The sequence below is a fragment of the Schistocerca americana genome, chromosome 1, assembly GCF_021461395.2.
Source record: "Schistocerca americana isolate TAMUIC-IGC-003095 chromosome 1, iqSchAmer2.1, whole genome shotgun sequence".
Classification (NCBI taxonomy): Eukaryota; Metazoa; Arthropoda; class Insecta; order Orthoptera; family Acrididae; genus Schistocerca; species Schistocerca americana.
Genome location: NC_060119.1, coordinates 308,881,081 through 308,907,000, shown reverse-complemented (window position 1 = coordinate 308,907,000; position 25,920 = coordinate 308,881,081). Strand labels below are relative to the sequence as shown.

At 41.8% G+C, this 25,920-nt stretch overlaps 1 protein-coding gene across 1 annotated transcript in view; it reads right to left on the bottom strand.

Annotated features, from left to right (window-relative positions):
* LOC124545826 (serine proteinase stubble) overlaps window positions 1-25,920 on the bottom strand; it is a 742,896-nt gene that overhangs the window by 690,924 nt on the left and 26,052 nt on the right. The window contains exon 2 of the mRNA XM_047124815.1: window positions 3,023-3,126. The gene's annotated coding sequence lies outside the window, so the exon portion shown is untranslated. The remainder of the gene's footprint in view (window positions 1-3,022; window positions 3,127-25,920) is intronic.

Sequence of the window (25,920 nt, the reverse complement as noted above, 5' to 3'; positions counted from 1 at the left end):
GGAACAGGCTTTACAACCCTCAGCGATGTAATTCTGCGACCTGAGAGATCGTTCACCTATGTATCTACATTATCACTTATTCGCTGTCCTCGAATCGTTGTACTGATAGTTGTTTTTGAAACTATTGCTTGCGGTGGCCCTATTAGCGTCAGAAGGGGCGAAAGACATGAGCAGCTCAACCACCTTAAAGGGAAGAACAATGTAATTTTTTATCCGATTGTAATTGTTGTGTAACGTCTAACTTACCTCCTAAAGTATAAAAATTATGCGCACCACGTTTGTGACATAGTAGTTATTGTAGTTTTCATGGCCGGCCGGAGTGGCCGAGCGCTTCTAGGCGCTACAGTCCGGAACCGCGTGACCCCTACGGTCGCAGGTTCGAATCCTGCCTCGGGCATGGATGTGTGTGATGTCCTTAGGTTAGTTAGGTTTAAGTAGTTCTAAGTTCTAGGGGACTGACGACCTCAGCAGTTAAGTCCCATAGTGCTCAGAGCCATTTTTGATTTCATGAAATATTATTTTGATCAGTGTGCGAAACACATACTACTTTCATGGTACTAGATGGGGCTTGGGGTGTAAAAACTGTAGAGTAAGACATAGCTTGGAATACATCAACAAATAATTGAGGACGTAGGGTGCAAGTGCTACCCAGAGGTGAAAAGGTTGGCACAGGAGAGGACGTCCTAACCGGCCGCATTGATCCAGTCAGGAGTCTGATGAAAAAGAAAATAACGTATCGTGATCTTAAAAATCGGATATCATAACGTTATCATCACACTAGATTCCTTTGAAACTTTTTTGTTTGTAATTAACTGATACGGCGTCACTGCGAGGATTCTTGATCAACATGACATTTCCTCAACAGGTATGACCCGGAAAATAGTTCCTCTATTACTATAGTTAAAAAAAGCAGCCACTGTCTATCAATCTTTGTTTTTGGAAAGATTTAGTTATTATCTTCGACATCAATCACACACACATTCTATGGTATCCTAACGTCACTGGCAACAGTTTCTTATCTTCGAAAAATTATGAATATTCAATCGGAAAATCACATATAATTAAATTGACACCTTCATTTACTTCCTCCTACGCTGACAAATGTAGATCTTTGCACCAGATACAAGGTGTGGCACTTCTCTTCCTAAGTATTTTGAACGGCGGTCTTTTGACCTTAGACCTTTAACTAAAGCACCATTGCCAGGAGTTTATCCCCTTCACTGAACCAGATTTCAAAGTTTCATGCACCTCTCAGAAGCAATTTCCCAGAAGTATTCCTTCTTCTTGCGCTGATAAATTTCTGAATGTTTGTGCTCACCAAGTGACAATATTGGTCATCTTTCGCAGTCAGTACAGTTCGTTGTTTCACATCAGTACGGACGAAATACGAGATTATAAACAGGACGACTGCAGCTAAGAGTGGTGATGGAACAGTTAAATCATATCTAGAATATTAAGGGCGTCATGTCAGGTATTAACCAGAAATGTATAAAAAGTAAAGGAAGCTGGAAGTATTCAGGAAGGGCACTGTTTGACATCACGGTTACCAAGCACTGAACATTTATCTCAGTTAGATAACTATGGACGTGGTAACTGTAAAAGACAACAGACTGGAAAATCAGAGAAAGCTTAAATCTAGATGGCTAGGACATGCTTCGTACCTTTACGCCTGACGAGTGCCGATCCATTATCTCAGTAGCTGTATCGCCTTGCTCCATAGAGCCTAAAGACACGAAACACGGATAACCTAGTATAGTGATCAGGACTTTAAGAGCAATGAAACAGGCAGAAGTCATATAAATCATTATCTTCATTTAACGTTCCAGTCGAGCTATGTGAATTTTTTACTTCGTCACAAAGTTATATTCTTTCGCATGGGAAACAAAGTAAAATACGGGGTAACAGCTGCGAAACATCGTAAAAGGGATCAAAATACAGAAGACAAAGGAAAAAGTCGCAGAATTTTCTGTTTCTTGTAGAGCGAATATGGAACATGGTCATGTCTATGGTGAAGTGCCTTCCATTTGGTATACCTGGCCTTTTCATTGAATCAGCCTCCGCAGCACAGAAAACAAGACAGAAGACACTACTGGCGAACTTTTATCATGCAGAACAAATATCAGAAATGGAAGTTATTCATGGTTAAGCTTCGCGCCTCGTAGTTCACTTACTGCTGACTTTGCTTACTACTAGAATTTACGGGCGTTAATGATAATATTAAATGCTTCGTTCACAAAGGTTGCTTACTGTGTATTAAAACTGTGCAGCAAATTTGTATGAAATAAATGTATTGTTTAGTTTAGAACTAGAAAAAGCCTTCTGAAACAACAGTCTTCACGATACTTATTCAAAGGAGTGAAATTATTCTTTTGTCATGCTGACTACCTTCTGCGATATGCACCTGATACGAACTATTACGCACTAGTCAATTTATACGGAATCATAATGAAATATTTGTTATGCTTTGTAGCTCGAGAAAGCCAAGAGTAAATTCTTGAGAAGTCTTCAAGGAGACAACAAATGCCAAAACAAATCTGCGTGAATATAAACGATGTATGTGACGATAGGCACCTCGTCACGAGAAAAAGAAAAGTTTTTGAGCAAAATTTTAACATACACGAAATAATCAATGTGATGAGTGCTTGAAAATTTTCAGTAACGTATTAGAAGTGGAATAAGTTAACGTAAGATTTTGTTAAGGTACTGTACGACAAGTATTATGTACAACGCGCTCCCATAAAAAGATATGTCACAGAAGGTATACATTTAGAGGATCATTTCCTCTACACCGATTCTTCCTATACGCTATGAAAGCCGGATTCATCGATGATGGCTCAAAATATAAAAACTTTCAACATCCATCAAATTACATCATGCAATTAAAAATTACTCCAAAGATTTTTCACCCCACAGTGGCGACAGGATGTATTAATAAACGCATATTCTATTAGAAACTTACGATTATGACGTTAATGTTTGCAATAAGGGAGAGAGAGAGGCAAACGGTGAAGCTGTTGCTTACCTCCCTGTTTTGAGTTCAGCGATGTCAGAATCGTCGATATCTCTTCCTTACTCGTCGAAATGTCAAAGATGCATCCTCTTCCTGAGTCTCAGCAGTCAGATCGTCTGAAAACAACACGAATTTTTAAAGAACAAGAGTCCTGCCTTTCTTATATGCACAGCGTCATCAAATGAAAACTTAGCAACTCTAAAATAAGTATGTATGATTCTACAAGAAAATGTCAGACGTGTTTGAAATATCAATAGCGAAAGCACGCAATAAATGATCACTGTAAATTTTTACGGATAAAATTCGATTCTGTAAGAGACGTAAACAAATACAGTGTCATGGCATTGTATTAAAGAAGAGAAATCAAAATCCTAAATGATATATGAATTGATTAATGTTGCGAACGAATAACATTTTTTGTGTCCATCTGCAGTGTGGGTTTAGCCTTTTAGAGGTTGTCAGGACCAGATCTTTAGCTTACGGCAAATAATGGAGAAGTGTTACGGGTGGAACAGGGAATTGTGTCTGTGCTTTATAGATCTAGAAAAGGCATATGACCGGGTTCCTAGGAGGAAGTTATTGTCTGTTCAACGAGATTATGGAATAGGAGGCAAACTTTTGCAAGCAATTATACGTCTTTACATAGATAGTCAGGCAGCAGTTAGAGTTGACGGTAAATTGAGCTCGTGGTTCAGAGTAGTTTCAGGGGTAAGACAAGGCTGCAACCTGTCTGCACTGTTGTTCATACTATTTATGGATCATATGTTGAAAACAATAGACTGGCTGGGTGAGATTAAGATATGTGAACACAAAATAAACAGTCTCGCATATGCGGATGACTTAGTTGTGGTGGCACACTCAATTGAAAGTTTGCAAAGTAATATTTCAGAGCTAGATCAGAAATGTAAGGACTATGGTATGAAGATTAGCATCTCCAAAACGAAAGTAATGTCAGTGGGAAAGAGATGTAACGGATTGAGTGCCAAATAGGAGGAACAAAGTTAGAACATGTGGACGGTTTCAAGTACTTAGGATGCATATTCTCACAGGATGGGAACATAGTGAAAGAACTGCAAGAGAGGTGTAGCAAAGCTAACGCAGTGAGCGCTCAGCTACGATCTACTCTCATCTGCAAGAAGGAAGTCAGTACCAAGACTAATTTATCTGTTCACCACTCAATCTTTCGACCAACTTTGTTGTATGGGAGCGAAATCTGGGTGGATTCAGGTTACCTTATCAATAAGGTTGAGGTTACGGATATGAAAGTAGCGAGGATGATTGCAGGTACTAGTAGATGAGAACAATGCAGGAGGGTGTCCACAATGAGGAAATCAAAGAAAAACTGGGAATGAACTCTATAGATGTAGCAGTCAGGGCGAACAGGCTTAGTTTGTGGGGTCGTGTAACACGCATGGGAGAAGCAAGGTTACCCAAGAGTAGAAGTAGAAAGTAGGAGGAGTCGGGATAGACCAAGGAGAAGGAAACCGAGCGAGGTGGCGCAGTGGTTAGACGCTGGACTCGCATTCGGGAGGACGACGGTTCAATCCCGCGTCCGCCCATCCTGATTTAGGTTTTCCGTGATTTCCCTAAATCGCTCCAGGCAAATGCCGGGATGGTTCTTTTCAAAGGGCACGGCCGACTTCCTCCCCCGTCCTTCCCTAAACCGATGAGACCGATGACCTCGCTGTCTGGTCTCCTTCCCCGACCAACCAACCAACCACCACCACCACCATTCTTCCTTGGAACAAAATATTTTATATGTCTTCCTTCAACATCCCTGGCAATTCGTTCCATCATCGCGCAAATAATCTGTACGACTGATGAGACCGATGACCTCGCTGTCTGGTCTCCTTCCCCCAAAAACAACAACAAAGAGAAGGTATCTGGATACGGTTAATAATGGTTTTGAAGTAATCGGCTTAACATCAGAAGAGGCACCAATGTTAGCACTGAATAGGGGATCATGGAGGAATTTTATAAGGGGGACTATGCTCCAGACTGAACGCTGAAAAGGCATAATCAGTCTTAAATGATGATGATGATGATGATGCAAGAAAGGAACATAAAAAGAACAACGAAATACACTGTGCCAAACAGTGTGACCAGGTAACGAAGTTGCTGCAAGCTTAACAAACTAGCAATTAATAGTGTAGCTCTCTTTGGCAATTTCAAAATATTATTTTTCTTTCTTTCGCTTAAAATGTTCATTGGGATGTTTATTTTATTGCACTGCTCGCCAGAAAGTATGTTATCGAGTTACATGGCCATTTGTGAGGAAGTGCCTCCGAAAACGATTAGCAGTAGGAAAAAATAGTGAACATTGCGGCCAGTGTGGCAGCACGTGATTTTAACAACGGCCTAACAGTCATTACGTAAATAATGAACGTGCTCGATCTTGAGCATGGACCACCCTGTTGCATTATGCAAACACCCGGATGAAAAGCGTATCGAGCGGGAAGAGCAGTGGATGACAAAAGCTGCCAAAGAGGTGATCATGATCACGAAGGAGATGGAGGAGGGCCTCCTTTTGGATCGGAAGGATTGCTGTATGATACAGGGATCGCTGACTGGAGGTATTTTAACTTAACTACAGATCATGTAACCGAAAATTCTAAACGTGTTTTTCTCGAAAACGTATTTTTTCAAATTGTGGAAAACGTGACTTGAGAATAGTACACACGATTCTGATCGGAAATTAATTCCGGCACTCTGAACTGAAATCGCCTTTGGAATATATAACCGTTTTGTGATATCGTCAAAAATCGCACGCTTTTGTCTTGGTTTTGTGGGCGAAAAAGTGACATTAGTTTCACCATTTTGGTATAATTAATATTTTTCAGTTATCCTATATATGACGATAAAACTGGTAGAAGCCGACCTCGAGAAAGATCAGTTTGGATTCTGTAGAAATGTTGGAACACGTGAGGCAATACTGACCCTACAGCTTATCTTAGAAGCTAGATTAAGAAAAGGCAAACCTACGTTTCTCGCATTTGTAGACTTAGAGAAAGCTTTTGACAATGTTGGCTGGAATACTCTCTTTCAAATTCTAAAGGTGGCAGGGGTAAAATACAGGGAGCGAAAGGCTATTTACAATTTGTACAGAAAACAGATGGCAGTTAAAAGAGTCGAGGGGCATGAAAGGGAAGCAGTGGTTGGGAAGGGAGTAAGACAGGGTTTTAGCCTCTCCCCGATGTTATTCAATCTGTATATTGAGCTAGCAGTAAAGGAAATAAAAGAAAAATTCGAAGTAGGTATTAAAATCCATGGAGAAGAAATAAAAACTTTAAGGTTCGCCGATGGCATTGTAATTCTGTCAGAGACAGCAAAGGACTTGGAAGAGCAGTTGAACGGAATGGACAGTATCTTGAAAGGAGGATATAAGATGAACATCAACAAAAGCAAAACGAGGATAATGGAATGTAGTCGAAGTAAATCAGGTGATGCTGAGGGAATTAGATTAGGAAATGAGACGCTTAAAGTAGCAAATGAGTTTTGCTATTTGGGGAGCAAAATAGCTGATGATGGTCGAAGTAGAGAGGATATAAAATGTAGACTCGCAGTGGCAAGGAATGTGTTTCTGAAGAAGAGAAATTTGTTAACATTGAGTATTGATTTAAGTGTCAGGAAGTCGTTTCTGAAAGTATTTGTTTGGAGTGTGGCCATAGATGGAAGTGAAACGTGGATGATAAATAGTTTGGAGAAGAAGAGAATGGAAGCTTTCGAAATGTGGTGCTACAGAAGATTGCTTAATATTAGATGGGTAGATCACGTAACTAATCAGGAGGTATTGAATAGAATTGGGGAGAAGAGAAATTTGTGGCACACCTTGACTAGAAGAAGGGGTCGGTTGGTAGAACATGTTCTGAGATATTAAGGGATCACCAGTTTAGTATTGGAGGACAGCGTGGAGGGTAAAAATCGTAGAGGAAGACAGAGATGAATACACTAAGCAGATTCAGAAGGATGTAGGCTGCAGTACTTACTGGGAGATGAAGCAGCTTGCAGAGGACAGAGCAGCATGGAGAGCTGCATCAAACCAGTCTCAGGACTAAAGACCACAACAACAACAGCATAAATGACGATGGACAATTCGTTGAAAATGACTAATAAAAATTATTTAGTAACTGGTACAGTAGGAGGGTTTCGGGAATTCTTCCGATGATTATTGTTCCGGCTGCAACAGTTGCTGCCACCTGGCACAGCGGTTACAGGGACGGTACGATGTGCACACAAAAATCATTTCTTCGTTTTAGTTTTTGGTGTTCTAACACCCGAAAATATATATATATTGCAAATATTTCTGGTGTTATAAAATCAGAAACAAAACGAGGATACAATTAATCGTGTCTTTATTGAATGATCCGTCCCAGCTCTGCGTTGAGGGATTTAGAGAAGACATAGTGAAACATTAATGCTGATGTTATCTGGAATGTCATTCTACTGTCGGAAGGACAGATGTAGGGCAAAATACATCCTTGTACTTAAACATATATACTTCCAAAATTCTTACAGCTAAAACAGTAAAACTTGAGACTATTATGTACAACATAATGCTTGATGGTTTGCGCAATTTTTGTTTGAAAATCCCCATCGACATACATTTTATAAGGGTTTGAATTTTTAATTGTCATTGTTTCTATAATTTGCATTTTCTCGTAAACTAATCAAGCAATAAACCTGGAATTTCACTGTTTACATTTGCATAAGAGGCTAATAAAACGTATGGAACAGACTTTTGTTTAAGCTCATAGTTGCTTTGGAATTAATTTGACAGTTTTGTGTTACCCGAGACTGCTCTATTTTTCTCAAATTTTAAAGGAGAACTTTTCTCAGAGAAAAGATAACGGAGAAGTTCCGCACAGAATAATTCAGTACGTAATTCTTAAGAACTATGCCAGATTTCAGAATGTTACCTTTTATAGTTTCTGAGAAAAGGTACATTATAGCTCAAAAGTAAGTCATTTTACGGCAGTTCACATTTAAAGTTTTTTCAATTTTTGACAATATTGCTATACCTCTAGCGACTAATTCTGTTCACATCCTTAACCTTCACTATCTTCCTCGTCTTCCTGGAATAATATCTTCCCCTTTCTGCTTCGTCATATTGTTCAACTAAACTTTGAAATATTAGTTCCATCCCACCTGTGTCCATCCCACCATTTGAACCCCGGTAATTCTTGCTGCATACTTTTTTGTGTTCTTGCTGCCACCTTTCTTCTTTACTGCCATTATTGTTCTTTCTTCTGTCACACTGAGAGCAATCTTTGGTGATTACTTGTAAGTCTCAGATTATCCCTGTACCCACACCAATAACAGACGATACACTGAGAAGTGATGTATGGCCTCTCTTCATCCAGACTCCATCACAAGAGACACATAGATCTGTCTTCGTTAAACAGTGTCCTTCTTCCCCTTCATTGTTAATACCTACAACTTCCTCAACACCTACTTTCATGTGCTCGTTGTACTCACCTTCAAGGGCACTGAGGAGTATTCTGATGTAATCAGTGAATCTAGTAACTAGTGCAGACATGTTCATCAAGCCACAAAACAAATTTGCGCATTCTCTGCCTACACCTAAGCATCTCACGGCGTAAAATAATTTTGTTCACCTCATAAATCTTCCCATGGAGAGCAGAAGTCTTGAACTAACATCATACGTACAAACTTTTCCCAAGATATGTATATTACTTACAATGCCAATTCTGTTACTTTCATCATACAGTCGAAGGCGCTATGAACCACATTTACCACGTGCACACGAAGCATAAATCATATGGACAAATATTTCTAACCTAAATCCACTGCAAAATTCGTCTTTGGTACTGTATACCGCATCATCAGTTTTTTCACTCATTTTCTTCGTAGATGAAGTCAGTGACTTTGTCGAAAGTTGCTCTTCACACTTATGAGCAGCGTCTATAACACTGTTATTTAAATAACCTGTACCGTTTACACGTGAAATTCGATATTTCCTCACTTTTTTGAATATGCGTCAATAGGGACGACCCATTTCGAGCAGAACAGGTTATGATATGCAAAATTAAAAACTGAAATTAGTTTGTAGCCTGTACTATTTAAAAAAAACCTACATCGTAAATAAAGAAACAAGCAAAGATAATCTTTCTCACAGCCTTCTAGACTCATTTGCAGTTCGTTCCGACTGTGTGAAAGAAAAATTAACGCGCAAAACATTTCTAGCGTAGAGGAAGTTTGGATCACAGCATCGAAAGAGAGGTCGTGTTAGTTGCAGACGCCCAAATAGACTTTTCCAAAACATATTTCTAGCCAGAATTCACTTATGAAATTTTGCAATGTTATTCTCAAAGAATCAATCTAATAAATTAGGCAATAAAAGAATTCGAATTTTCGCAATTTTGCCCTACATCTGTCCTTAACGACTACGCCAAGTATTTTGAAGTAGAAGCTTTTTATTGTATTGAAATACATTTAACTACAATGAGATACAAATGTCGATACAAAGCTTCATCTTTATCAACACATATTTCAAATTATTTACATTAAACAAAGAATTTTTTAGAAATTGAAGAATGAATATATCAGTGTATATTTTTAGCCACAAGAATATATTTTTTGAAGAACATGAATTGGTTTTAACTTCCCCTGGATATTTTCTCTGTGCTATATTGATATACTGTGTGAATTGGTTTCAGATATAAATTAGTGAAATTAAAAATGAGAATTGCAGCAATTGGTGCAGAGTATATGTTATACTAAAATAAAATTTTCGCATGTAGTAGTAGGAAAAATTAACATGTGATACTTTTGTTATGAAATGAATGATTTGTTCAGATTCGTTGTAGATGAGAGTGATTTGTCTCCATGTTTATTAAATGAACTGTACACGAAATGAAATTAAAACATGAGATACATCATATTTTATTTTCTTCGTCTTCATGACAAAAATAGTCCAATATTAGACAAAACAATACATCTAACTGCATTGCTTTCTGTTACGTCGTCCGTTTCGTGTGAGACTGTTCTCAGTTGTCTTGTTATGTTTGGTGATGGTACCAGGTCGTTATACACTGAGGTGAGAGAAGTCACGAATACGTCCTAATTTCGTGTCCGACCTCCTCAGCAGCTCGACGTGGCATGGGCTCAGCAAGTCGCTGGAAGCCCCCTACAGAATTATTGTGCCATGCTGCCTCTATAGCCTTCCCCAATTGCGGAAGTGTTGCGGTGCAGGATGTTCTGCATGAACTGACCTCACGATTATGTACCATAAATTTTCGATGGGATTCATATCAGGCGATCTGTGTGGCCGAGTCATTCGCTCGAATTGCTCAAAATGTTCTTCAAAGGAATCGCGAACAACTGTGACATCGTTGTTTGGGAAGATGAAGTCCATGAATGGCTACAAATGGTCTCCATGTAGCTGAACTTAACCATTTACAGTCAATAATCGGACTAGATGACCCAGTCCATTCCACGTAAACACAGCCCACACCATTACCGAGCCGCCACCAGCTTGCACAGCGCCTTGTTCACAACTTGAGTCCACGGCTTCGGGGTACACACTCGAACCCTATCATTAGCTCTTGCCAAACGAAATTGGGACTCGTCTGACCAGGTCACGGTTTTCCAGTTGCAACCGATAGGGTTACGAGCCCAGGAGAAGCGCTGCAGACGATGTCGTGCTATTAGCAAAAGCATTCGTGTCGACCGTCTGCTGCCATAGTCCAATAACTCCAAATTTCGCCGCGCTGTCCTAATGGATACGTTCGTCGTACGCGCCACATTGTTTTCTGCAGTTATTTCATGCAGAGTTGCTCCTTTATTAGCACTGCCAACTTTTCATAAATGTCACTCTCCTTGATAGTCAAGTGAAAGCCGTCGGCCACTATATTAACTGTGATGAGAGGTAATGCCTGAAACTTCGTACTCTCGTTACACTCTTGACACTGTGGATATCGGAATATGGAATTCCCCAACGATTTACGAAGTAGAATGTTCCATGCGTCTAGCTTCAACTGCCATTCCGTGTCGTGCGGCCACGATCACGTCGGAAATTTTTCATGACTCATCAGAGTGCAAATGATAGCTCCGCCAATATACTTCCCTTCTATATCTTGTGTGTGCGATAGTATCGCCATATGTATATGTACAGATCGCTATCCAATAACTTTTGTTGCATCAGGGTATAGTGGAAGGAAAATTCCTTTATAAATGATAGGAGGAAGGGAACGCATCTCACGTTACCTTATGAAGTAGGACGGCATCACCGTAACTGTACGATACTTGGTAGATATGCTTATCTATCAATGCAGAACCAATTTGCGCTGAAAAAAAAAAAAAGAAAGATAGTTCCAGGTTTGGTCACAAGACGCAAATCTGGCGCTGTATAGCACCTCGTCGACGTCTCCGGTCATTATATTGAAAAAATTTTGAAAGCGGCTGTTAAAATATTATCAACATTATGCCCTTCTCGTTTGTTTGAGCGAGTGAGATAGCGGTGTGGTTAGCACAGTGGACTCGTATTCGGGAGGACGACGGTTCAAACCGGCGTCTGGCCATCCTGATTTAGGTTTCCTGTGATTTCCCTAAGTCGGTTCAGGCAAATGCCGGGACGTTTTCTTTGAAAGGGCCGAGTTCCTTCCCCATCCTTCCCTAATCCGATGGGACCGATGACCTCACTGTTTGGTTCCTTCCCCCAAATCAACCAACCAAACAATCATTTATTTAGCCTTTTCTGCCCACGCCCCATTCCTAATCTGTCACATAAGGAAACTTTTGTGTACGTGTATCTGGCATTCACATCGCCACATTTGCACCTGGTGGATAAAATTCGTTGTCATACGATAATTACAGGCCAAAAAAATGGTTCAAATGGCTCTGAGCACTATGGGACTTAACTTCTGAGGTCATCAGTCCCCTAGAACTTAGAACTACTTGTAAGTAGGCTGTTTATGTTTTCTCAGGCTGTTTATGTTTTCTCTATGTAAGTAGGCTGTTTATGTTTTCTCAGGCTGTTTATGTTTTCTCTATGTAAGTAGGCTGTTTATGTTTTCTTATTGGCAACGTTATGTAGCGCTCAATATGAAAATCACTGGCTGTGCTGTGTGCAGTCTGTGGCTAGTTTTCATTGTTGTCTGCCATTGTAGTGTTGGGCAGCGGCAGCTGGATGTGAACAGCGCGTAGCGTTGCGCAGTTGGAGGTGAGCCGCCAGCAGTGGTGGATGTGGGGAGAGAGATGGCGGAGGTTTGTAATGTGTCATGAACTGATATATATATTATGACTTGTGATGATATCAAGGTAAATACATTGTTCGTTCTCTATTAATATCTTTCATTTGCTAACTATCCCTATCAGTAGTTAGTGCCTTCCATAGTTCGATTCTTTTGTAAAGCTTGTACTACAAATGTTCTCTGTATTGTTATGTTTTTAATGATGTGTTTTGTACCTTTGTTATTGTATTCTCATGTTATAAAATTGTAATTGTTACCAGTTCTTCAAATTAAGTAACTTTTCACTGCACACGTTTCTGTTGGTCATAGTATGTGGACAATATGTGAGAAGTAGGGACTGATAGTGTCTGCACGTGTGTTAATAACTCAGCAAGGGACTGGATAACAGCATTGCTGGTTCTAAGGACAATTTCAAAAACTTTGTGAGTGCACAAGTGGTGGTTTATGGACTTGCTATATTCTCCGCAAGACTCTTCGATGGTGAATGTGCACCTGCACAATCGCAACAGATGGCTGCTGGCCATTTCGACAAGGACTGCAGTGGGTCTGCACCTCTGGTGGCCCACCAATACCACAATCTCTACCAGGACTACAGTGGGTCTGCTCTGTGATGACCTACCTACCAATATTCTTCCAAACTACGACTGACTCTGCTGTGGGTTTGCTCTGTTGTGGCCCATTACCTGCATGCATGTCGAGAGTCAGCACTGTCTTTCCATTGGAAGGACAACACTACTTCTTCAAGACTGCATGGAAATCCACTACTTCTGTGTGCATTTTCTTTTACTGCTCAGACTTTGAGAAAAACACTGCTATTCTCCTGTTATGTACGATAAGGACTGTCTTTATGGACTGTGAGACAATTTTAGCTTTTGACCAAGATTGTATCAATAAGTGTGTGCATTTGATTTCTTTGTTATTGTAATTATGAAAAGAAAAATTTTTGTCAAATCTGTATTGGCCAGTGCCCAACACCATTTGTAAAAATTTTTGTGGGGAGCATGGGGGCTATGTAAGTAGGCTGTTTATGTTTTCTCAGGCTGTTTATGTTTTCTCTATGTAAGTAGGCTGTTTATGTTTTCTCAGGCTGTTTATGTTTTCTCTATGTAAGTAGGCTGTTTATGTTTTCTTATTGGCAACGTTATGTAGCGCTCAATATGAAAATCACTGGCTGTGCTGTGTGCAGTCTGTGGCTAGTTTTCATTGTTGTCTGCCATTGTAGTGTTGGGCAGCGGCAGCTGGATGTGAACAGCGCGTAGCGTTGCGCAGTTGGAGGTGAGCCGCCAGCAGTGGTGGATGTGGGGAGAGAGATGGCGGAGGTTTGTAATGTGTCATGAACTGATATATATATTATGACTTGTGATGATATCAAGGTAAATACATTGTTCGTTCTCTATTAATATCTTTCATTTGCTAACTATCCCTATCAGTAGTTAGTGCCTTCCATAGTTTGAATCTTTTATTTAGCTGGCAGTAGTGGCGCTCGCTGTATTGCAGTAGCTTGAGCAGCGAAGATTTTTGTGAGGTAAGTGATTTGTGAAAGGTATAGGTTAATGTTAGTCAGGGCCCATTCTTTTGTACGAATTATTGAAAGTCAGATTGCGTTGCGCTAACAAAATATTGTGTGTCAGTTTAAGGACAGTCGTGTAAAAATTGTTCAAAGGGGACGTTTCATACTTAAACCTAGCTAACCTAAGGACATCACACACATCCATGACAGAGGTAGGTTTCGAACCTGCGATCGTTGCGGTCGCGCGGTTCCAGACTGTAGCGCCTAGAACCGCTCGGCCACTCCGGCCGGCGGCGAAAGCAAGGCCGGTTTCTATGAAACAGCACGGCCTTTTTGCTTGCCCGATCCGAACCTCTTCTCCATTTCTAATCACCTCGTCGACTGAGCGTTAAGCCCACGTCTTCCATCCTTCTTTGGCTGGGGATGTGACGGGCTACAGTATCCTGTCAGAATGAACCTCCTCTTGATGATGTATGTCCGTATGTGGAAGGACAGGCTACAGCGTTGGCTCACGGCAGAGCTCAGTAAGAAAAGTTGAGCCACGTGGAGTCCCTGTCGGGCAGGCGTGGTCCCAGCAAGCGTACACGTGCTGCAGCCGAGGACTAATAACAGGTTCGGTGGCCTGCGCGCAGCTCACGCTCACACGCGGACGTGCCTAAGCGGGAGGAAAAGGCGCGCAGGGAAAGGAGCGAGGAGAGAGCGCCGCGTCTGCTGCCTCGCCACGGCAGCCATTACCTTGTCAAATATTTGGACAATATGCAAAGCTACCGTTGCGCCACGCCACGCACCGGTGACGCGGCTATTGAAACAGTGTAGACACGAAACCACCGGACGTGGCATTCCTACCCTTGGAAAAATTTAGAGGACTCTTTAAAAATGGTTTCTCTTGTACGCTCCATGTAGTCAACACCATACTATACAAATGGCACATCTGATAATTGAAATATATATATATATAAGAGTACACACATCACTATTACACAAGCTCTCCGTAGAAATACATTAAATTGTGCTAGGGATAGCAATAAAGTGCTAATTTTCTCTTCGTAAAAATAAAGTTACGTAATTAGTGGTTCGTTTACAGGTACACTTTCGCGGTTCTGGCATAAATTTAAGTCCTCACACCACAGTAACGAAGCACGCCGCTAGAGGAGCGAGAACAAAGTATCATTTCACAAACTGCGACATGGTTGCGAATAGAACAGTGATCTAGATAGTGCAGAATAAATTTCTTTTATTTCCGTCTATGATCACAAAATTGTGAGGTCCTTAAACTGCCGGATTCGGTCAGCGATGACCACCTTCGGATCTCATCTCTGGCTTACTAGAGAGACGAAAGGCTCTGAAAACTGAAGCCGCAAACCACTACGGATGTTAGAAGATGGTCATCACTGGCCGAAACCGATCGTCTAAGAAGTTGACAGTTTTGTGATCATGGGCGGAAATAAAAGAAACAAACTACGGTAGCATATCCCTTGTTTACAACGGTATGTAATATTTGGGTTTGACTCTTCCAAAGGTGCGCTATGCAAGTGTGGCACTAGGATTTCATTACACACCAGCACTGCAGACATGTACCAGCAAACGAGCAATTAATTATGTAACATTATTTTTAGGAAGAGATAATTAGCACTTACGACTATCCCTCGTATATGCGGGCTACAATCTCTTTAAAAGCCCATGATGATTCTGTATGTTGTATTTCTGATACGATGATAACGGTAATCAGGTGAGTCCATCAGGTGGTGTGGTATACAGCTTCGTGGTCCTTCCCAAATTTTGTCTATAGAAACAGGAAAAGGTTAAAGAATAGTCACTCTGTTTTTTATTATTTAAAGTACAGTAAATTACAACGTTTAAATGCCTTCGACACAAGTGCGAGTAATTGAAAGTATGGATCTGCTCTAGTTTTGCATGTGCTCTGGGCTGTTGTGTAACTGAAGATGTTTTATACAGTACCGCTCAGAGGAGGAAGTTGTAACTACAAACATTTTGTTCTGTCTAGTCCAAGATGACTTCGACAATATAAAGTGGAAGAAACTTCGAGAAGAATACTGATACAAAGACAGACGCCTAATTAGCAACAGCTATGAAAATGGAATGATAATAACAACAGTGATAAATCACAGCGGTCTGAGGAATACTAATGCACTCTGTCCTCCCTTTATCAGTGCTTAATATACGTTTTCTGTTTATCTGATGAGAACATGCAGACTCCTGGCAAGACCAAGAGGTCTCCTAGCAAGATCGAGAGGACAGTATCTATGTAATCTGGAATATATTAAATTCACAATTTATTTCGCTTGAGCGAATATTTATAAAATTACGGCCGATTTCGATTGTTCAAGTAACTGTCTTCAGATCATTAAAATCAGTGAGTGATGACTAAGTTCGTGCTTGCACTACGTGTGAGGCGTTAGTCACTGACGATCTTTTAATGATGTGAAGATGTTTACTTGAGCAGTCGAAGCGGGTCATCAGTTTATAAATGTGTGATTAAGATAAATTTCATATTAAAAATTAAGATCGCGTACTCCACATATGCGACCATGTCAAGTCATATTGAATGAACAACTCCTTGTTATTGTAGAATGAAGAGTAGAGTCTGTTAGTACTAATATCTTAAGTGGCAGATAAAAACATGTCTTTCGTTCTCCCCGGCCACTACGTGAGTAACATACCTTACCCTAGACAATTACCGTGAAGCCTTATTAACCAGTTTGAAAATAAGAAGCCAGTAACTAATGAAAATTTTGGCTCGTACGATGTAATGGTCTTGTAAGCGATACTGCTAAGCTGGGCACTCAAGGAAAGACGCTTTCTTGTTGCCTGCTTTTGTCCTATGCCGCCATTTCATTAACCACCGAAGACTACGTCCTTCCCTTCCACTAAAGATGCAACAGTCTTATTGAAATTCATAACTGGTTGAGCTCTTGACAATTATGCGAATAATTAAGGTGTGGCATAACTGTAGTGATCACAGGTTGCAGGAAGGCGACCGCAAAATGATGGTTGTGCATACGGCGTAATAAGACGTCGCGCAGGAGGAGCTGTCGGTGCTCCGGTCGTGTATCGCCCGCTCTAAGTGGCCCGCGCAGCCGCCGGCTAATGAGGGGATCGCGGCTACCCGTTAACTGCTCCTCTACCGCGCCAGACTCTCGCCTTCCTCTGCCTGGGAAAAGCAAGATGCACACCAACAGGCACATTCGCGTCTGCAGTTACGTCACTGTAAGCACTTTGTTCCCAGTGGAAAGTACGTGGCGAAAATAGGTTTTTGTCCCTGCGAACTGTGTTTTGTAGATCGATACTACAAAAAAATGGCTCTGAGCACTATGGGACTTAACGTCTGTGGTCATCAGTCCCCTAGAACTTAGAACTACTTAAAGCTAACTAACCTAAGGACATCACACACATCCATGCCCGAGGCAGGATTCGAACCTGCGACCGTAGCAGTCGCGCGGTTCCGGACTGAGCGCCTAGAACCGCTAGACCACCGCGGCCGACTCAATACTACACTTTCGACATTTTTTTTTTCCAGCTTAATACACCTCATCCAACGTTCATCGAATGAGTCAGTTCCATTACTGAATTCGAGTGTGGAAAGTTTGCAAATTACCAATCGAGGCCACTACAAACAAGCTGGCCGAAGTGGCCGAGCGGTTCTAGGCGCTACAGTCTGGAACCGCGCGGCCGCTACAGTCGCAGGTTCGAATCCCGCCTCGGGCATGGATGTGTGTGATGTCCTTAGATTAGTTAGGTTTAGGTAGTTCTAAGTTCTAGGGGACTGATGACCTCAGATGTTAAGTCCCATAGTGCTCAGAGCCATTTTTGAACTAAGAACTCATGATGAATTCAAAACGTTCTCCAAGCATAAATTTCTTAGATGTGGGAGTAGGTGGGAATAGAAGGTTGCCAGATACGGAAATCAAGGTGTAAATTTCAACAATTCTTATTTAAAATTCCTCGGTTATACCTATTAAGAGAGACATTATACTGTAGTTATGAAATAAAGTTCTTTTTCCTTTGCAATTCGGCCTCATTTTGTGTATTTCTCCACACAGAAGATCCAGAAGACTGGCGCGCTGTTCTCCAGTTATTGTTTTGGCCTTTATAATTTTTTTTATGCCTAAAAACACTGCCGGCTGGGGTGGCCGAGCGGTTCTAGGCACTACAGTCTAGAACCACGCGACCGCTACGGTCGCAGGTTCGAATCCTGCCTCGGGCATGGATGTGTGTGATTTCCGTAGGTTACTTAGGTTTAAGTAGTTCTAAGTTCTAGAGGACTGATGAACTCAGAAGTTAAGTCCCGCAGTGCTCAGAGCCATTTGAACCTAGAAACCCTAGCCTTGATCTTCCCCGTTAGATGAAATGTACTTAACTTTTTGTTATTGCTGAGCCTCCGGCGTCTATCCAGTGCTTTGACTGTTGCATCTTGTTCAAATGGTTCCAATGGCTCTAAGCACTATGGGACTTTACATCTGAGGTCATCAGTCCCCTAGACTTAGAACTACTTAAACCTAACTAACCTAAGGACATCACACGCATCCATGCCCGAGGCAGGATTCGAAGAACCTGCGACCGTAGTAGCCGCGTGGTTCCGGACTGAAGCGCCTAGAACCGCTCGGCCGCTACGGCCGGCTTGCATCTTGTTGGCCTGAGGAGGTGACTTAAGTGACACACATGGTAAGAAATTGGATTCTTTTCAAATCGTCGCACAGTTTTTTAATGTTTAATTCTTCACGACAATACTGCTTCTTCTAATATATCTATAACATCAGACACACACACATATCGTACAGTAACACGCAAGTACAAACACAACACACATAGGCACGTACACGTAGATAATTTTAATTTTTTTAAGAAGACTGTTGCCCATTACACTAGAAATAAATTAAAATATTTCCAATTCCCGAGCTCCCACCAAGATTTTAGAGAAATTTCCTTGATTATCACGAAATTCCCAGCTAAATATTCGCAGTTGGAAACCCCTATACCCCATTCCGAGACAACAAGGAAATTTCGCTGCAAAGAAGGAAGTTTCAAAATGGCTCGCCCAGCTCTTATGGGCAGCGAATGAAGTACGTAAAAACTATTTTTAAAACTCGTCGTCTACAAGCACAGTGTGCATTCTTTCGATGTTTTCATCTGTAGCGCATTTTTGGGACGAACTTCACGTGTACTGTCTCGACGACAAGTACCATAACGTTTAATTTCAGCCGCTCATTTCTGAACTGCTATCTCCTTAGTAACAAAATGGCTCTGAGCACTATGGGACTTAACATCGGAGGTCATCAGTCCCCTAGACATAGAACTACTTAAACCTAACTAACCTAAGTACATCACACACATCCATGCCCGAGGCACGATTCGAACATGCGTCCGTAGCAGCAGCGCAGTTCCGGGCTGAAGCCCCTAGAACCGCTCGGTCACAGCGGTCGGCGTCCTTAGCAACAGACGCCTTATAAGCGCACACCAGTTTTAGATGAATTCCGGTATTTTGAGAGAGTATTCTTGTTTATTTGTCTGAAAGAATTATAGGTCAACTTTAAGAAACCGTGTAAACGAAATTATTTCGTAGATGATGTTGACGTCTGTCTTACGTATTCGTGCAACATGTACCGATGTGTCAAAAACATCAGTTCAGTGATACAGATACCACCTCTCTGCAATGTTGGAAGTCTTATATTTAGGTGTTGTATAGACCTTACTTTCTCTCTGAAACAACAACAAGGAGAGGCGAATATACACTATGTGACCAAAAGCATCCGGACACCCCCATAAACATACGGTTTTCATATTAGGTGCATTGTGCTGCCACCTGCTGCCAGGTACTCCATATCAGCGACCTTAGTAGTCACTAGACATCGTGGGAGGCCAGAATGGGGCACTACGTGGAACTCCCGGACTTCGAATGTGGTCACGTGATTGGGTGTCACTTGTGTCATGCGTCTGTACGAGAGTTTTCCACACTGCTAAACATTCCTAGGTCCACAGATTCCCATGTGATAGTGAAGTGGAAACGTGAAGGGACACGTACAGCACAAAAGCGTACAGGCCGACCTCGTCTGTTGACGGACAGTGACCGCAGACAGTTGAAGAGGGTCGTAGTGTATAATAGGCAGACATCAATCCAGACCATCACACAGGAATTCCAAACTGCATCAGTATCCAATGCAAGTACTACGACAGTTAGGCGGGAGGGAGAAAACTTGGATTCCACGGTCGAGTGGCTGCTCATAAGCCACACATCACTCCGGTAAATACCAAACGATGCCTCTCTTGGTGTAAGGAGCGTAAACTCTGGGCGTTTGAACTGTGGGAAAACGATGTGTAGAGTGACGAATCACGGTACACAGCATGGCGATCCGATAGCAGGGTGTGGGTATGGCGAATGCCCGGTGAACGTCATCTCCCAGCGTGTGTAGTGCCAACAGTAAAATTCGGAACCGGTGGCATTATGGTGCGGTCGTGTTTTTCATGGAGGGCACTTGCACCGCTTCTGTTTTGCGTGGCTCTACCACAGCACAGGCCTACATTGATGTTTTAATCACCTTCTTGCTTCCCACTGTTGAAGAGCAATTCGGGGATGGCGATTGCATCTTTCAACACGATCGAACAACTGCTCATAGTGCACGGCCTGTGACTGGGTGGTTACACTACAATAACATCCCAGTAATGGACTGGCCTGCCCAGAGTCCTGACCTGAATGCTATAGAACACCTTTGTGATGTTTTGGAACGCCGATTTCGTGCCAGACCTCGCCGATCGACATCGATACCTCTCCTCATTGCAGCACTGCGTGAAGAATGGGCTGTCATTCCCCAAGAAACCTTCCTGCAACTAAATGAACGTATGCCTGCGAGAGTGGAAGCTGTCATCAAGACCATATTGAATTCCAGCATTACCGATGGAGGGGGTCACGAACTTGAGAGTCGTTTTCAGCCAGGTCTCCGGATACTTTTGATCATATAGTGTACTTTCTCTTTTTATGGCGTCCACAGTGCTCTGTTCAGAATCTCTAGCAATGAGTTAAACGAAATTTTGAAGGATAAATTCCGTCAACGGACGTAACGACAGAGTTTTCACTAGCCGTGAACGTACATTTTGATACACACTTCATCGTCAGACTTGTAGCCAACTAAAAATGGAAGTTTAATGCGATACTGAAGCGATGTTTCATCGCATACTGCGTAACAGCATAGATATTTCTTACAACTTTGAGTTGTACAAATTCAGTTTTGTTTTCAGTTTTGAGATTGTTGACAGAATTTATCATTTTGTGCTACAAAAAATGGCCACCGTTATCTCTCAGTCGTACAGATTGTTTGCGCGATGATGGAACGAATTGCCAGGGATGTTGAAGGAAGACATATAAAATATTTTGTTCCAAGGAAGAATGGTGGTGGTGGTGGTTGGTTGGTTGGTCGGGGAAGGAGACCAGACAGCGAGGTCATCGGTCTCATCGGTTTAGGGAAGGACGGGGGAGGAAGTCGGCCGTGCCCTTTGAAAGGAACCATCCCGGCATTTGCCTGGAGCGATTTAGGGAAATCACGGAAAACCTAAATCAGGATGGCCGGACGCGGGATTGAACCGTCGTCTTTCCGAATGCGAGTCCAGTGTCTAACCACTGCGCCACCTCGCTCGGTCCAAGGAAGAATGGTCCGGGGCAACTGAGTCCAAAGTTCGAAAATTAGAACGTTTCGATTTTACTATTGGTCTAGCGGCGATGATATAAACACAAGTAGACACATCTTTGTAATAACTTATGCATCTGCACAAATAGCACAGGATACTACATTCACAACAGCGGGTTTTCAAACGGTTCCAAGGCAATATAGCAAGAAATCTATCAGATCAGGGTAAAGAACACATTAGTTTGTTAGATCACATAAATAATCTGATTTTATCCATCAGAAATGGTTGTGAAGGCCTGCGACTTTTGAAAACTTTGTATATAAATAACTTTTCAGCTACGAGTTGCGATTTACATTTATTTATATTTGCTATGCCATTTTCGTTTTTGATGTGTGAGGGTCTGCATTGTTCTGTTGCCTTCACTGCAATGTATAAAAAGGCGCAATTTTTAGTAGATTTCTATACATAGTTAATGGCGGAATTCGGAAGATCTTGTATTTAAAGGTTTTTTGTGGTCCAATTGTGCAGTCTCACACATGTTAAACGTCATACACAATTTCCTGGCAAAGTGTACATCGAGAATGACGAACTTACATAAACAGTTAAGAATATGTTTTTAGACGTAGTTAACAGAGATGATGCTGTAGGCCTTCCACACACATTGTTAAGTTAAATACACTCTGTACAAAAGTATATCATACTCGGTGTAAGAGGTATAGCGTCATTTGAGTTAACTACATCTAAAAACATCTTTGTAACTGTTCATTTACGTAAGTTTGTTATTTTCGATATATCACAAGATGCAACATGGTCGCTAATAGAACGGTGATGCAGATAATGCAGGGTAAATTTCTTTTATTTCCGCCCGTTAGGTCGTTAGACATACGGTTTTGGTCAGCGATTGTTATCTGCAGATCTGTTTTAAAACATGTTCAAATATAATGAAACCTTAGAGGCACACATTTTGTGTGGTCAGCGATTATTATCTGCAGATCTGTTTTAAAACATGTTCAAATATAATGAAACCTTAGAGGCACACATTTTGTGTGTATCTTTTGACGATGCGCAGTTCGAAGGATGTGACTTTATTAATCTTTACTGGAAACTTGGCAGTGCAAACACTTCAAATATCTGTCTATGCATTTGTAGAAATGGAAGTGGCATGTCGATTTCTTTTCCCAGTATTACTTTATGTACCATCATTCAAGTATTTAACTGTGTAATGAAAAGATTTGCAGATTAAGTATGATTTATATTAGTGTTTTACAGTCACTGTGGAGAAAAATGAGAGCACGATAAGACGTAGACGTACTTTTGCGTCCAACCAATCATTGGAACGTGATAAGCTGAGCACATATGCAGATACCTGCGACGCCCCTATTTCGCAGACGTTGCTAACGTAAGAGAATGATATCTACCTCTGTTGGATAAGAGTGGGCGAGTGGAGTGTCTATGGCAAAGTAGCAAAACATCTTCCCCGGTATTCGCATCAAATGGTTTAGAGAAATCGTGAGAAATTTAAATTGACGTGGTCGAATGGGGACTTGTACCTTGCTGCTTTAGGGTAAGAGATCAGTTTATGGAACCAGTACTACCCGGTTCACGAGGGATCTAGTCTCGGCTTTTAGACGCTGTCCGCGACGCACACGGCGAGACTCGGGCGTCGGCGGCGCTGCGGCGCCTCGTGGCGGCCCGACACCCACTGCCCCACATCAGCTTCAGGCTCTACTTGCGCCCCTGTGTAAACAACTCACCGTCTCGCCGTCACGCTCCACGGACATCCGTAATTGCGAGTATTCCCTACAGTCCCATCCACAGTTCCAACCGCAGCGAAACGCCGCAAGAAAACGGAATCCTCTCGCGATACGTTCCTCTCCGCAGACCCCTTCCGTTCCAGACCCAACATGCCAACCACTATCACGTTCTTGCGCACACAGTTTTGAGCCGGCCGTGGTGGCCGAGCGGTTCTAGGCGCCGGAGTCTGGAACCGCACAACCGCTACGGTCACAGGTTCGAATCCTGCCTCGGGCATGCATTTATGTGATGTCCTTAGGTTGGTTAGGTTTAAGTAGTTCTAAGTTCTAGGGGACTGATGACCTTAGAAGTTAAGTCCCATAGTGCTCAGAGCCATTTGAACCAACACAGTTTTGAGATTTTTCCATTGGTCCCCGGCCGATAGGCCTTAATCTTTTATCTCGTTTTTCACTTTCTGCTGCTGTATTATGAAAAAAAAGGAAAAAGTACAATTGATACTTCGTCGGTTCCAGCGTTCTCCCCATCACGTTTCACGCTGGAAATAATAGCATCGCAGCAGAATGCTTTAGATTTTCAGCGTTAAGGAACTTTTCACTTCTGTGAGAGACAGTGACTCTTGTTTTGTAACTAAGCAACTTGGTCTCTCCATTTCTTGAATTCTACAAGCTGTTTTCTGATTATTCGTCAGGTCGCTCATCAACTATTTAAAGATCTTTTATTAGGTAATGTTTAGAGGCGTACATTCCTAGCTGTGTACACCTCCATAGCTGAGCGCCCTGTGTTATGTTTTCCGGAGGACCTGGGTTCTATCCCATGTACTGGCAGGAATTTTTCCGTTGTAGGAAGACCAGGACAGGGTCCACTGCGCCTCGCGAGGCCAATTGAGGAGCTTTAAAATCTGAAAGTTGATAATGCACGTTATCCAATGTTCCTCCATACTGCATCAAAATGATTTCATATGACGGACCATGTTAACCAGATGAGACACCTACCGGCTGGCAGTAATTATACACTGCCTATCTCGCAGCAAAAACGTGTTTGGCGCAATCGACTGAGCAAAAATGCTGCCAAGTGGTTACTTGCTCTTTGTTAAGTTTCTGAGGTGTCACTAGAGAGGTTTATGTTCTATGTTCAAAAAGGGGCAGCACGTTTTGTACTGTCGTGAAATATGGGAGAGAGTGTCACTGAAATGATACAGGATTTGGGCTGGACATCATTCAAAGAAAGGCGTTTTTCGTTGTGGTGGAATCTTCTCACGAAATTCCAATCACCAGCTCTCTCATCAGAATGCGAAAATATTTTGTTGACACCGACCTACATAGGAAGAAACGATCACCACGATAAAATAAAGGAAATCAGAGCTCGTACGAGATTGGAATAAAATAGAATAGTGAAAGTGGTTCGATGAACCCTCTGCCAGGCACTTAAATGTGATTTGCAGGGTATTCATGTAGATGTAGATATATTTATAAGCCTGTTAAAGAGTCATGTTCTAAACATATTTGCATTTAATTTCGTGAGTGGTGGCTAGAGTGAATTCCACGACACGCTGATGTTGTAAATAAGATAGCAAGATGGCTCGTGAATGATTACATAACTTTCTGAATCTTGCAGCAGGCACAGAAAAAATATCGATGTGCTCTAGTATATGTGAGTCATAGATCTTTTCATGAGATATAACAAATCACATTCAAAAGAAACACAAAAGAAACGAATTCCTCTAAAGTAACGCTATGCAGGGAAGGAAAATTTGTGTAAGTTGCTTAAGAAAGAAATGGTCAGTACGTATGAAGATACGCCTTGTTCAGATAATAATGCCCATAATAAATAATTGCCTTGAAAAAGTTGCAGAAATTATCCACTTGGCCCGTATAACACTATGGTGGCAAGTGGCAATTAAGAACTAATTACCATCTGTTTTACTGACGAAATGATCAATTTTCTACCAACTAAAAAGAAGCACTACAATTTGGAATTAAATATTTTGCTCCAAGCCGAATACTATCAGCAAAATTCCTGAAGCTACCAAAATCCCAACCGTATCTTTTCTCCTCACGGAGGTAGCCTCTCAGTTCCATAGGAGAATTTCTGCAGATTTCGGAAGGAAAAGCGAGGAGCCCAGGAAAAGCTGAAGCTATACTTGATTAGCTGTTGCCGTCTCTCTCTTTCTGGCGTTTAGTGCGACGTGCTGGGTCCACTGTTGCACGATCTGTCGACATCTGGTGGAGGGAAGTCGTGTGTGCCACATGTCTGCGAAACGTGCAAACTTTGTTCTGTGTGTCATCATATTTCAACTATTTGTGTATCGAATTATTTGAGTTGGAGATTGAGGATCGGCCCATATTTTGTCTAAATGAGCGTGGAAAAACGCCGACAAAACGCCCCGCGGATTCTGTTCACGTGTCAATCATCCATCCGTCTAGCCAAGTAGTGCGCTGTGAGTTAAATTGTTCGAGCATCTCATGTGATTAGCTATTTTTAATATGCCGTAATTACCTAGCGTGATGGTATCTTAATGTACTTGTATCCGATCAAGAACGTCCTCCCTGTTAGTCCAACATATCTTGCATCGCACGATGTGCTCAGTTGTCTGCTATACAGGCGATTCCCAAAACTTACTCTTCCCCTTTGGGCATCACTTGATGTTCCATTCGTTTCCAGGCCAGTACTATAGAATAAGTCTCACTACCGTCGCAAGATTTTCGACATTCGACTTCTTTCTACTGATATCACACGTTCGTTCCATTTTATACGGGGTGTTACAAAAATGTACGGCCAAACTTTCAGGAAACATT